Source organism: Sceloporus undulatus, chromosome 3 (genome assembly GCF_019175285.1).
Source record: "Sceloporus undulatus isolate JIND9_A2432 ecotype Alabama chromosome 3, SceUnd_v1.1, whole genome shotgun sequence".
Classification (NCBI taxonomy): Eukaryota; Metazoa; Chordata; class Lepidosauria; order Squamata; family Phrynosomatidae; genus Sceloporus; species Sceloporus undulatus.
Genome location: NC_056524.1, coordinates 270,509,495 through 270,524,184, shown reverse-complemented (window position 1 = coordinate 270,524,184; position 14,690 = coordinate 270,509,495). Strand labels below are relative to the sequence as shown.

At 44.5% G+C, this 14,690-nt stretch overlaps 2 protein-coding genes across 2 annotated transcripts in view; one reads left to right on the top strand and one right to left on the bottom strand.

The window, feature by feature from the left end:
• The window catches only part of ARMC9 (armadillo repeat containing 9), a 1,183,007-nt gene that overhangs the window by 841,341 nt on the left and 326,976 nt on the right, over window positions 1–14,690 (bottom strand). The gene's annotated exons all lie outside the window — the stretch shown is intronic.
• Window positions 1–14,690, top strand: part of TNK2 (tyrosine kinase non receptor 2) — a 135,379-nt gene that overhangs the window by 37,924 nt on the left and 82,765 nt on the right. The window lies entirely within an intron of this gene.

Below are 14,690 nucleotides of genomic sequence, written 5' to 3'. Positions count from 1 at the left end.
GCGCAAGGGTTAGGTAAGAAGGACTGTCCACTCCAGCAGGCCAAGAAAGAACAGCTGGGCTTGAAAACCAAACAAATACCGCTTTAAAAAAAATGGAGCCAGATGTTTCAACGGAAAGGGCTATTAACCAAGGATAGATCCATAAGCCAAGAACTTGTTGCGCAATTTGCAGATCAAGACCAGATGCCCTTTGGAGAGGAAAGTAATGTTTGTAAAAAGTCTTCCACACAGGGGAATCCCATAAAAATGAAATATTATCCAAGAGTTAAAAGTGCATTTCTGTCGCTTGTGTTGTGGAGTAGTCAAAATTCTTTCCCGGGATATATACTTAAAGTCCTTCTTATATTTGAGAATATCCTGGTTCTCTTTGAAGCCTGTTAGATCTTTCACAGCCCCTTCAATGCTGAGACAGACCAGCTCTTCTTCACTTCCATGATCACAAAAGCTACCCACAAATTTTGGAGTGCAACTGTGGAGTTGCCGGCACCCACAAGCTGCAAGGATCCTCAACCTCTTGCATTTCCAAAGCAGTCACAATCCACTTTTGGGTGAGCTTCAAGTTTTCCCAGGTCTCTTGTCAATAAGGCATGCAAAGGCATGAACTTCAAAATCTCTTTTTGTGGAAATCTAGCATGTCATGTTTTCACCTTCCGTGAAAAGCTAGTTTTCTGTGGGTGGGTGGGTAATTTCATCCCATGTTTATCTAGGATTTGGTTCCGTTGAATTCAATGGGATTTTGTCCTTTTAAACTATTGCATGTTTTAATTAATGTGTTTGAATTGACAAAGTTCATTGTTGATTTGTTGTTGCTCCCCACCTCGATCCATGGGGAGAGTCTGGTAAAAAACACAAATTATTATTATTATCAATGTTGTTATTATTATTGTTGGTTTTGGTGTTGTGTGCCTTCAAGTTGCTTCCAACTTACACAACAGACAAACCAACACAGGATTCTTGGCAATTTTCTTCAGAGAGGGTTTGCTATTGCCGTTCTCAGAGGCTGAGACAGTGTGACCTGCCCAAGATCAGCCATTGGGTTTCCATGGTCGAGCCACTTTGCTTCCTAGCAAATATGGATATAAACTATAGTTTCTAAGAGATGTGCAAGTTGTTTGAGATTCCATTTTCCTCTGTTACATTCATCCATTGTCTCTCAAGGATGCACAACTGTTGTGCATTCAGACAGAGACAGTTGTTGCTTCTAGACGCCCGCTGGAGACAAACAGACACTTCCAATGTAATAAGTGATGCAAGAACACATTCAGATTGGAAGCTACACCAACCAATGTTGTTGTGTACCTTCAAGTTGTTTCCAACATACGGCAACTCTAAGGCAACCCTATCATGGGATTCCCTGGGGTTTTCATGTTTGCTTTGATCCAAATGTCAGGACTGTGTGTAGCAGAGAACCTTGCACTCGTGAGCCATTTGAATGAGAAAATGTAAACCTAGTCATTCATAATTTTTTGGTAAAAAAGTACCTTTTTCTTTTGTCCCTTTCTCTCTCTTACATACACACACACACACACACACACCTTTCTTTTGTCCCACTTTCACCAATAAACAAACAGGTTTGGCAGGATTTTGCAATGGTGCCAAAACCTACCACACCTGTTTGCTAGCAAAGAAAGAAGTAACCTCCAGCTCTCTCAGGGCAAACTATTAGCAATCAGAGCTTAGAGATGTACATAATATGGGAGTTGTTCTGCCTTTCTCTTCTCTCCCCTCATTTGGGAATGATACAGTCTAGCTAAGTCAGACCTGCAGGAGTTACTTTTTCTCTTACGTGTCCATTAGCATTTGGTTCTCAAAGAAAAATCAGGATTGGACAGGTTGTTGTTGTGTGCCTTTTAGCCATTTCCAATTTATAGCGACCCTAAGGCCACCCTATCACGGGATTTTCTTGAAAGATTTGTTCATTGCCATCCTCTGAGGCTGAGAGAGTGTGATATGCCCAAGACTTTCCCCCCAAAGTATTCATTAGCTTTTGGCTCTGATAGAAAAATTTGGATTGGACAGCAGAAGCTCTTAAAAAGAGCACAAAGCATCTTCATGGGGAGACAGGAAAATTTGCTTTTTGGTGGCTACAATTCTCAGAATTGGGAGTTGTAGCCCCCTCCAGGTAATTTTCCAAGATCTCTTGGGAATAACTAACATGTGCCCGTCGGTATGTCTGCTGTTGTAATTTCTGCTCAAAGAACAGCTGGCAAAACGACATGTCCCATTTTAGGAGAAAATGTCATGATGTGAAGGTTCAGGTGTATATGTACACAAGGAGGTGCTGAAAAGATCTCAGCCCAGCCAAAAACTGAATGACCAAGAACCATGAAACTTACATGCTATTCCACATATTCACCCCAAAATTCGACACACTTGGCACATTGTTTCTTAAATTTCTTTAACCCTTCAAAATAAAATTCTGATGTATGAAATACTCCTCTGTTGCTGTCACATCTGAATCATTTGGAAATTTCCTTCCTTTTGAACAATCTTAAAGGTTTGTAAATAGGAAATAGTCAGAGCAAGTACTGGTGAGTAAGATGGATCGTCTGTATGCACTCAAAACCCAAAATCTTCAAAACATCCATTCCCTTGCCGGCCCTGTGAGCAGGTAGGTTGTCCTGCACAAAGAGAACAGCTTTCGCAGTTTCCTTTGCCTTTTTCCCTTCAGTGCCCTCTTTAATCGGCACAAGAAGTTATAATAGTATTCTGCATTAACTGTTTGGTTCTTCTAAGAATGGTCAATCATCAAAATACCTTCCTTATCCCCCAAAATGGTGGCCATGTGCTTTCCTGCTGAACATTGAGTCTTGAACTTTTTCATTCCTGAAGAACCCAAGTGCCACCACTGGAAGGAGAACCCAAGTGTCACCATTGTGGCCATGGCCTTGCCTGCTGACCTTTGAATCTTGAGTTTCTTTGGCCATGGAGAATCACTGCAAGGGCTGTTTGGTTGCTGGATCATAGTGGTGTAACCATGTTTCATCAACAGCAACATGGTTCTATCACTGATCTGAAAAAATCCAGAAATTTAGCTATTGTAAAATTGGCAGTTTGCAAAACAGAAGAACGCTCTGTTTCAGGGTACACTAACAAAATTAGGTTCAGATTTTGGGAAGTGGCTCTGGACAAGAACTTTTCTGAACCTCCTTGCATGGTATCTCAGATCTCAGGATTATGTGTCATAAGCAGAGAGTCTCCACTTTTCTTTAACATCAAGTTACTCGTCTTTATGAGTGAGAACCTCAGAGCTTTGGACTGTTCTGGTCAATGAGAAAAAAGTATTGTAATACAGTCAGCCCTCTATATCCTTGGAGTCTTTACCCACAGATTCAAGTATCCATGACTTGAAAATATTCCAAAAATATAGGGGAAACATTTGATTTTCCCATTTGATATAAGGGACACCATTTTACTATCCATTGCATTTAATGGGACTTGAGCATCCCCGGATTTTGATATCTACAAGATGTCCTGGAACCAACCCCCAGTGAATATTAAGGGCCTATTATAGAAGTTACGGAAGGATCTTGTCTGTATTCCATTTGTGCATCATTTTCTCCCTTTAAAATGGATATTATTTGTTTCCTGGGGGCCTCTATGTTCATTTCAGAGTTCCCTTACTTATATGCACATGTTCTGTCTGTACCCTTTTTGTGTGTTTGTATTGTAACAGAAACAAGGGCACTGCTGGCAAATGTGGTTTACTGACACAGCAAATCCTTTATGCAGAACTGGATTTTCATTACGAGCAGGTTTTGCTATGAGCAAATGTATATATCTTATCTGTATAGGCTGATTCTCTCTTATTTGGAATTCTGAAATCCAAAATACTCCAAAATCCTAAATTGTTCACATGAGTGGCTGAGATAGTGACACTTTTGCTTTCTGGTGGTTCAGTGTACACTAACTTTGTTTCATGCACATTATTTAAAATAGTGTGTCTAAAATGACAGTGGGCCCTTCGTATCCCCAGGGATTTGGTCCCACAACCCCCCTCCCCACAGATACCAAAATCTGTGAATGCTTAAATCCCATTAAGTACAGTGGCATAGTCAAATGGTATATTTTAAATAAAATAGCAAAATCAGAAAAACAACAAAATTTGCTTCTTGAAATTTATATATATATATTAATATTTTCAAGCCTGGATGGTTGAGTCCATGGATAAAGAATCTATTGATACTCAAGGCCAACTGTACCTTCAGAGAATGTGTATAAGGTTTAAAAGTTTGAATGATTTTCATGTTTAGACCTGGGTCCCATCTCCAAAGTATCTCCTGATGCAGATGCAAATATTCCAGAAGCTGAAAAAACTGAAACCCAAAATACTTCTGGTCTCAAGTGTTTTGAATACAGGTTACTGTACAGAATACTGTAGCTCCTAAGCAGCAAATAACTCTCCATATGCCTTGAAAAATTGTTCTTTCATAAGACAGAGCCTTTCCAACAGCCCTGTAAAGTAGGTCAGCATTATCCTCTCATTGTAGAAGTGAAAGTGGATGGCCCAACAGCACAATCCTGTACTTATTTAATCATATGTAAGTCCTACTGAAGACTCACTTACATTCAAGAAAGTTCCTTACAGCACAATATTGCAGCCCAAAGTAATCTAGTCCAAGGGCAACCTCCTAGACATACAGTCTCAGGCTTAAAAGTAGCAGTTGCTAAACAAAAACATTTGAAAGGAAGATTGGAAAGTGAAACAGCTGAATCAGAATCCATTCACAAATTCCAATCTTTGGGCAGAGACAGTGGTTTCTTGGCACACTGTGTATGTTGCTAGTCACACAGATGAGAGCCAGCAAGGTGTCGTGGTTTGAGCGTTGGACTGGAGAACAGGGTTAATTTCCGCTTGCCTGTGGAAATGCACTGGATGACCTTGGACAAATCTTGCCAAGAAAACCCCATGATAGGTTCACCTTAGATTTATCATAAGTCTGGAACAACTGGAGGACACACAATAACAAATGCATTAATGCATATACAAAAGGAATGTCAAGACTGTGATATAGTCCCATTGAGAACCAGCATGACGTAGTGGTTTGAACATTGGACTGTGACTCTAGTGACCAGGGTTCAATTCTCTGCACAGCCATGAAACCCACTGGATGATCTTGGGCAAGTCACACTCTCTCAGTCTCAGGGAAGGACATGGCATACCTCTGAACAAATCTTGCCAAGAAACCCACATGATAGATTCGCCATAAATCGGAATTGTAGACACACAACAACAAATAGTCCCATCATGCACATAAATTAATCACAGGAAGTAATTCATGCGAAATGCATGATTCGGTCCTGATAATCCTGTTGGAAAGGGAGGCATCCTTTGATAAAGTTGTTGAATGAATCAGTACACTGCTATGGCTATAAGGAAAAGAAATGTTAAAACTCTGAAGAGCAGTAGTTTGAGTGTAGCACTACAACTCCAGAGACCAGGGTTCAATCCCATGCTTGAGCATAAAAACCCACTGGGTCACCTTGGGCAAATTACACTCTCTCAGCCTCAGAGGATGGCAATGGCAAACCTCCCTGAAGAAATCCTACCAACTAATTCCCATGATAATATCGCCTTAGGGTCACCATAAGTCAGCAATGACTTGAAGGCAGACAACAACGATAGGTACCTCCATGTTGCCATTTAGTCCAACCTCATCCCATCCTCATCAAGAATCCAAAGTAAAAGCATCCTTGAGAAATCAAGGATGCAAAGGGATCTTGCAGTGCCTTTGAAACTAACTATGCAGAAGATATTGTAGCGTAAGCTTTTGTAGGCTTGGTCTGCTTCCTCAGAGGCAAGTCTACAAAAGCTTATGCTTGAGCTCCTTTTGCACAGTTAGTCTCAAAGGTGCTACAAGATCTCTTCCAGACTAGCATGGCTATGTCTTGAATTCTACCTACCCAAGAAATAAAATCTGGTTTTAAAGTCGCCAGAAGTCAAAAATATCTTGGAAACAAGCAACAAACAACAAAACTCTGAAAGGCTTGTGGAAGGGGGGCTTGCTTCAAAGTGAGGGCCAATACTAGTTTTCCAGAAACAGTCCAGTCTGGGAGAGATCTTGTAGCACCTTTGAGACTCATCGAAAGAAAGAAGTTGGCAGCATGAGCTTTCCTAGACTTAAGTCTACTTCCTTAGATGCATCTGGAAGGAAGTAGACTTAAATCTAGGAAAGCTCATGCTGCCAACTTCTTTCTTTTCAGATAGTTTCAAAGATGCTATAAATTCTCTCTACTTACTGATTCTACAGACTAACATGGCTATATCTTTGAATTCTTCTTTTACACGGTGAGTTTCAAAGGTGCTACAAGATCCCTTCGCATACTGATATTCCAGACTAACACAGCTATATCTTGAATTCTACCCACCCAAGAAATTATGGAGTTTATCACACAGGGGAAAATGTGGAGTTTAAACAGTGATTGACCCATGAAAATTGCACAATTGACATTAAAACGTGATTAAAATAAGATTTAACACAAGAGCCATTATCTCGTGAATAACAAGGGAATAACCAGGCAATAAACAGCAAAAAGTGATTTTCTGGTTATTCATGGGATAATGGCACTTTAATCATATTTAATCTCAATGGCGTGTGAAAACCATTAGCAAAATTATGGGACTATCACAGGTTATTCACAGGATAATATCACTTTGAACATGATGTGTCAAAACCATTGGCGCAATTGTGGGATTAGCATGGGTTTATCACCATTTATACTTCCAATTTTCTCCCATGTGATAAACTGCAAAGTCTGGCTTTAAGGTCTCCAGAAGTCAAAAGTGACTTGGAGGCAAAAAAGCACCTCTGAGGCTCACTGAAAGAAAAAAGTTGGCAGCATGAGCTTTCCTAGACTTAAGTCTACTTCCTCAGATGCATTTGGGAGGAAGTAGACTTAAATCTACGAAAGCTCATGCTGCCAATGTATTTCTTTCAGTGAGTCTCAAAGGTGCTACAAGATCTCTCTGTGTACTGATTCTACAGACTAACACGGCTATATCTTTGAATTCTTCATTTTCACAGTAAGTCTCAAAGGTGTTACAAGATCCTTTTGCATACTGATATTCCTTGTTTCAAAGCAAGGGCAGATACTGGTTTTCCAGAAACAGTCCAGTTTGATTCTTGTTCCAGTCTAGCTTTTTTCATCGTTTCCCCCTTTCTCTTCCACCTCCACAATCCCCTTATTTCTGTTTGCATTTTCCGCCTGCCCTCGACCACCCCTTGTCTCCCCCCAGACAGTCCCCAAAGACCCCAGGATTGCCATTTCCTTCTTCTGCAGCCCCCGTCCCTTTCTCCCGAGTGCAGCATTTCGGGTCTTTCCCGATGCACAATCCAGACAGACATCTTTTGGCTCAGGACCCTTTCCAGCCCCCGACTTCTTCTCTGGCAGCCTCTGGCTGAGTCCGGTACAAATGTGGAATCGTTCAAGAGGGAGAACAGAAGCCTCTCTGTCACCCACACGTGCCTCTGGGATGCTGGGAACTGGGCCAGGAGACCCATTACTGTCAATTAGATGGAGCTGGGGGCTAACTAGGGTTCATCTGCGTTCTGGGAAAAGTGAGGGACAGCTGCCGCCTCCATTGTTCAGCTCATTTTTGCACCAAAGCCCGTGACACGCAAACCCAGGGATGCAAAGATGTGGAAGCGAGGACCTCGAATGCAAGTGGTTCTTTCAAGCCAAGCATCTTAAGGGTGTTTAGAGCCAGGTCTGAGAATACGATTTCTTGTTAGAATCATAATGAGATGTCTGGCAGATGAGTTGTTGTAGTAGTTGTTGCTGTGGTTGTGTGCCTTCAGGTTGTTTCCAACTTATGGCAACCCTAAGGTGACTGTCATGGTGTTTTCTTGGCAAATTTCTTCAGAGGGGGTTTGCAACTGCCATCCTCTTATGCCAGTGGTTCCCAACCTGTGGGTTGGGACCCCTTTGGGGTTGAATGACCCTTTCATGGGGGTCGCCTAAGACCATTGGAAAACACCTATTTAATTACAGTTATGAAGTAGCAATGAAAATAATTTCATGGGTTTGGGTCACCACAACATGAGGAACTATACTAAGGGGTCGTGGCATTAGGAAGGTTGGGAACCACTGTCTTAGGCTGAGAGAGTGGGACTTGCCCAAGGTCACCCCAGTGAGTTTACATGGCTGAGCCAGGATTTGAACCCTGGCTTCTAGAGTCATAGTCCAATTCTCAAACCACTATGCCATGCTGGCTCCCTTGGAGATGAGACCCGAGTCGAAACACAAAATTAATATACAGTCAGCCCTCCATACCTGTGTGTTGTAAACCACTTAGACACTGCTAGTTTGGTATGAAGTGGTATATATGAAGCTGTTTGTCCTTTCTGGGAGAAAGGCGGCATGCAGATGAAATGAATAAATAAAAATAAATAAATGTAATCCATGGATTCAAGCATCTGCACTTTGAACATATATTAAAAATATATAAACGCGAAAAAGCAAACTTTGATTTTGTTATTTTATATAAAATGACACCATTTCCCAATGCCTTTGTATGTAATGGGATTTGATCATCCATGGATTTTGGTATCCATGGGGGGTCCTGGAACCGAAGCACAGCAGATACCAAGGGCCCGCTGTTTCTTTCATTTACACCTAGCCTGAAAGTAATTTTATTTTAAATACTTTTGTTCATGAAACAAAGTTTGTGTACACTGAAACATCAGAAAATGGAGTCACTCTCTCAGCTAACCATGAAACTAGATTTTGGATTTTGGAATGTTTTGGATTTTGAAATTCTGGATAAGGGAGACTCAACCTGTACAACTTTTATGAAGCCCGTGTCCATTGTGGTCTGAGTGTTGGGGTAGGACTCTGGAGACCAGGGTTCAGATCTTCACTCAGCCATGCAAACCCATTGGGTGGCCTTGGGCAAGTCACACTCTCTCAGCCTGAGAAGACAAAGACAAATCCGCTCTGAATCAATCTTGGCAAGAAACTCCCATGATCAGTTGCCTTAGGGTGAGTGTTGTTCAGGACTCCTGAGACCAGGAGTCAGATCTCCAATCAGCCATGAAACCCACTGGGCAACCATGGGCAAGTCACACTCTCTCAGCCTTAGAGGAAGGCAATAGCAAACCTCTTCTAAATAAATCTTGCCAAAAAAATGATATGTTTGCCTCTGAACAAAATTTGCCAAGAAACTCCCATGATAAGTTTGCCTTAGGGTGAGTGTTGGACATGAAATCCACTGGGTGACCTTGGGCAAGTCACACTTTCTCAGCCTCAGGGGATGGCAATGGCAAATCTCCTTTGAATAAATTTTGCCAAGAAAATCCTATGATAGGTTTGCTTAGGGTCGCCATAATTTGGAAGCAACTTGAAGCACAACAACAGGAGCTTTTGCCTGCTACCCTTTGGTTGTCTTTGACTGGAGCGCCCATTGTTCCCAGACAGTGGGATGGGAAGGCTAGTATGATATAATTGGGGTGGATAGGAGGTCATGCTTCAACCTCTGACCACTAAAAGTTCAGAGGAAAGGGTTTGTGGAGCGGAAGCAAGCGGTTTGAGAGTGCTCAGTTACTACTAAGGGTCATATAGACCAACCCTCTTCGGCCGTGCAGGAATACATAGGATCCTAGAGGTGGAAGTTACTAATCAGGACCATATAGGCCGACCCTCTTCAGCCATGCAGGAAAAGATAGGATCCTAGAGCTGGAAGTTACTACTAAAGGTCATATAGACTAACCCTCTTTGGCCATGCAGGAATACATAGGATCCTAGAGCTGGAGGTTACTACTAAGGGCCATATAGACCAACCTTTTTTGGCCATGCAGGAATACAGATAATTCCAGAAAGTGGGAAGGGAAAGGATTAACTGGGATAACTCTGGGATAACTTTGCAATGGAAAGAGCTGAGGATGAAGGGGAAAAAAGAAAGAGGAAACGGGTACATTATTAAAGCAGTGAGAAAGTGGAAGTCAGAAGGTTTGAAGGAAAAACACAGCAAGTGGCATGAAACAAAATTACTGTTTAACACAACCATTTTTATTTACAAAACATGTAGGACTGCCTTTCGCGCCAGCCTTTTTGGACTCTCGGCTGCTGGTTTTGCGTCCTTGGCCTGCTGGCTGCTGGACTCATCATCAACAGGGGAGCTTGGTTCTTCACATCCCTCCATTCTCTGCTGCGAAGGAAGGAGAAAGAAGAAGGAAGGAAGGAGATTTCCCCCTGAGACTGGAGCGGCCTCCTGTGCAGAAGAGGAGGGTGTTATCAGCAGCAGGGCCATCGCCATTCTCAGGCAGCACAGAGACCCAGCCTCATCCTCTGTCCTGATGGCTCCAGGAGTCAGTCCTGGATTATTGGGAGCCCTCCTCTTTCTGGAAGGAGGAGGGAGAGGGGAAGGGAAAGAGGGGGAGAAAGGTAAGGAAGGGCCGAAGGGAAGGGGAAAAGGAGGGAAGGAGCGAAGGAAGGTGGGAACGGGGTTGGAGGGAAAGGGGAAGAAAGGGAGGGAAGGGGAAAAAAGGGTAAGGGCGGGCGGGAAAGGAGAAGAAGGGAGGCAAGGCGCTGACGGAAGGAAAGAATTACTTCAAAGTGTTGATTGACGAAGGACGGCTAAAAGAAAAGGTGTTAGGAAGGAAGACGGAAAAAAAAAAAATCAAAAAAAAAAGCACCATATTTAAGAAGTCATTCACGATAGAAGCAATGGAAGGAGGTAGGATTTTGGAAGCGCGGAAAGGAAAGGTAAGTGAAGAAGTGATCGAGGAGGAAAGGACGTTTCTACGCAGTATTAATTACTGCAGCATTAAGAATTGAAAAATAAACAGGAATCAATAACTGGCAATATGGAAGGGTGGAGGTAATCATTGAAGTATGATTTACATTAAGGAATGTCGTTCATGTATAGTACCAGAATCGGTCTTTAGTTCTGGTCGTTCGGTCAGCCCATAAGAAATAGTACGTCCTTCACGTATCCCTCCTTTGCAGAAATGGATTTCCTTTCTCTCCCGGCTCAGCCTCGCCACCCCTCCACTCCGTCACTCTTTCCGTTCCCGTCTTAGTCTTACCTTCCCTCCTTCTCCCCCCTTCCTTCCCTCTTTCCGTCTGTCTCCCTCCCTTCCCTCCCTTCCTTCCGTTCTTCCATCCCTACCCCCCTCCTTCCTTCATCCTTCTACATCCTTCCATCACTCCACTCTTGCCGTACGTTCTTAGTCCGTATTTCGCTCTTTCTCCCTTCCCTTCCCTTCCTTCCGTCACTTCTTTTTGGGTTGTTTATGTTATATATTTCTACTCATAATTAAACTCTTACCTAAGCCGTTTAATGAATCATTATATCAGGCACTCCACTATTAAGAGTATGGCTTGAGTATAAAGCTCGAACTGTTGTCCAGTCCTTTCTGAAATGGGCCCTCCATAAAGGAAGCTTTTGTAACCGGTTAGCTAAGCCAAGAAAAACTGGGGAACGCCATAAGATCATGATGGATCAAAAGGGCAAAAGACATACAACTAAAGCCACAAGAGCCATTGATCAGGCCTGGCTGTGCCGGGTTTACTTATAGACAGATTAGGGAAAGGTTTATATGGATGTCAAGACTAGCAATGGCGAAGCGGATATGGAAGGGGGGAAAAATGGCAAATCAGATTATAAAGGTTATAAAATGAATTAGAGAGGAACAAAGTCAAAACCTAGATGGTGAAATGGGGCAGTGATTTTGGGACAAAATAGAGATTTGCTCAGAAATGGAAAATGAAGACCATAAATAATGTAAGGACTGGTGGATAAAATGGTAGTGATGTTCAAGAAACTGATCAATTAAGACATTTCTTAAAGAAGAATTCATGAATCCATTTGAAAAGCAATGGGAGCCTTGATAAATGTTTAAAAACAGAATGGAAAAGACTTCACTTTTGGACTGGAGTGATAAAGATAGTTGAGAAAGGGGGGGGGTGGGGGGGGGGGGGGGGGGAGAGAAGGGAGGGGGGGGAAAAACAGTGGGACGTGTATAGCTAGATACGGTTTGTGGAAGAGCAAGGTCGCTCCATAGATGGAAACGTGTTATACAAGCCAATATCATGTCCGATTGGAGATATTTCGTTAATCAAATAGGAAGAGTTACAATAAGTTATCGGCATATATAGATATGTAAGGAATGAGTGGCGGTTTAGCACACTGTGAATACACATGCTAAGATTGAGTACACGACGAATGCATTTACCAGAACTTAGAAGTTGAAAGTAACGTACCTGTGGTTATGAACTCTCCAGTTCTACACATACCGCAAGCCCAGTGCTGGATGACAAGCAGACGCAGAGATTCTCTACGGACATACAAACAGGGACGACTGTCTCTTGCGATAGCTTGTTAGCGTCAAAAGATACTATAATATGACATTCGATACTGAACGTCATGGAGTACATATAATGACATTGACAGATGACAGTATACTACCAGTGGTTTCGTTTGTGCAAAGTAATCATTACTTAGGTGTTTTATCGCGATGTGCGTCTCTGGGTGCATCTGCGCCCACAGCACAATGCCTGCGCACTTTAAAATGCATCTAAAATAGCGGCGCTTCACGTCGAGTGTGAGCACAAACAGACGACATAAAAGTAAATACTTCGCGTCATCCTTCACACAACATTTTCGTTCGCGTTTCCTTATGTAAGTATTCTGAATAATTTTCGTATACAGTGCGGTTGAAAAAAAAGTTTCCCAAAAACCAACCATCCTACACCCGCAACATCGAAGAGATCAAATCAAACACACATACCCCTGCAATTTGTATCTGGTCCTAATCTACGCCATAGATGGTGTTCTATCATGGCCCTGAGTGCGCAAATTAAAAACATACTGCGCTCCATGCGTTCTCAGTTCATATATGGTTTTAGTACCTGCAGGCACGAGCTTTGCCCACTGACATGTGGCTTGTGGGGATGGACTACAATAGAACGGTCACAGCAGATACGATACGTGTGGCGACCAGTGTAGTATAGGCCTTATAATAATGCGCTATAAAAGGAAAAACATACATACCAGCTAGATGCAAAGACAGATCGCACCCAAGCGACACCACACAGTGCGGGCCACAGGGTCCCTGGCAAGGGAGTGTAGGGAGGATGGCGGGGGATGAACATAAGTATGGAGATGGTATCATGGGGGGTCTCTTAATATGTAGGGCGCGGTGATAGCGTCCCAGGGCAACGAGACCCAAAGGGGGGCCAAATTCGGGCGTAACACCAGAGGCGGTGTACGTAAATGATGATAGTACACGGGCATCAACAATAGCGGCAGCCAGGTGGCGGTGCGGCAAGGGTGTGTCTGGGGGATAATAGCGCTCGTGTACAAATAAATGGGGCGAATAACGTACAGCGAGGCGCGGATAGAGAACCACTCAGGCACCATATAAGTGTTTATTGCAAACCGAGCGCCGGGGTCAAAGTAGACCGGAGCCGGCAGGGCGGATACGCCATGATACACACACACAGAGTAGTGCGGTAATATGGCGTGTGCCTGTGCGTGTACCAGTGCGAGGCCCTCTTCTCTGTGCGGCCAGGAGCCGCTCTAAAGGGCCAGAGGTGGGGGAAAGGAAGACAGGGAAATAAGAAAGGAAAAGCGAGTGGGAGGGCACCAGAGATGCCCCAAGTGCGCAAGAGGGCGGCGATCAGAGCCAGGGGACGAAAAGGCGGGAGCGATCCAGGAAAAGAACCGTGCCCGGAAGGGTAGGGGCGGGAGAAGGGGTACACCCAGGCACCAGGCCGAGGGACCGGAGAGGCAAGGGGGGGGCGCGTGGGGGGCGGTAGGGGGGAAGGAAAAGAGAGGGGCTGAGGGGCACAGACTGGGGGGAGACCAAAAAAAGCAGAGCGGCAGGAACAGGGCACCCAAATGGGGGCATTGCGGAAGCGAACCAGGAGGGGGGGGAGGGAGCGCGCAAAGGGGGCCGGGAAAAGGCATAGAAGCCGGGGGGGGAAATACGAGAGAGCGGAAAGGGGGGACAACAGGGAGGCGGGAGCGGACGCAACGCAACGGGCGGGCAAGGAGGGGGAGGTAGCCGGAGTAGAAAGGAGCAGGAAAAGGCTATGCGGAGAGGGGAAGGAGATGAGAAAAGAGGAGAAGCCAGGGAGCCAAACCAACAAAAAAGAAGTTCTAGGCCCAGATGGCCGAGCGGCGGCGGCCAGTCGCGGGGGGCGCATCTGGTTGGCCGGGGGGGAGGGAAGGGAAAGACGCCGGCGGCGAACACTGCGCGGCAGCAGAAAAAAAAACGACACAACCTTAAAGCAAACATAGGGCCGCCGCGAGGCAATGATACATGATCCGGCGGGCAGATAGCGACAAGGGGAGAGGAGGTCCTTAACCAACAGGCCGGAGGGAGAAAGGGGACGGAAGGGTTCGTGATACCAACAACCGTCCGGCCGGGATATAGCTAATACCAAGAGGAATGCGGGGAGGCATCAGGCGGCCTGTCCCGGGGGGGCGGTGGGGCGCGGGTCCGGATAGGTGGACTAACTTCAAGGGGTGGGTACCAGGGGGGGGGGGGGCGGGACTAGCCGTCCGGGGTCGGGCGTATACACAGAGAGGCACGGGCAGGAGCACGTGGGGGGGTGTACTTGATATGGCAATACGTGCTTGGTGACCGGTAGGCTCATCGAACACAAAAAAGGCGGCCACGCGGGAAGGGAGAAAACAAAGGGGAGCACAAAGTCGCGGAAAAGAGAACAAAGAAAAAAAAAGA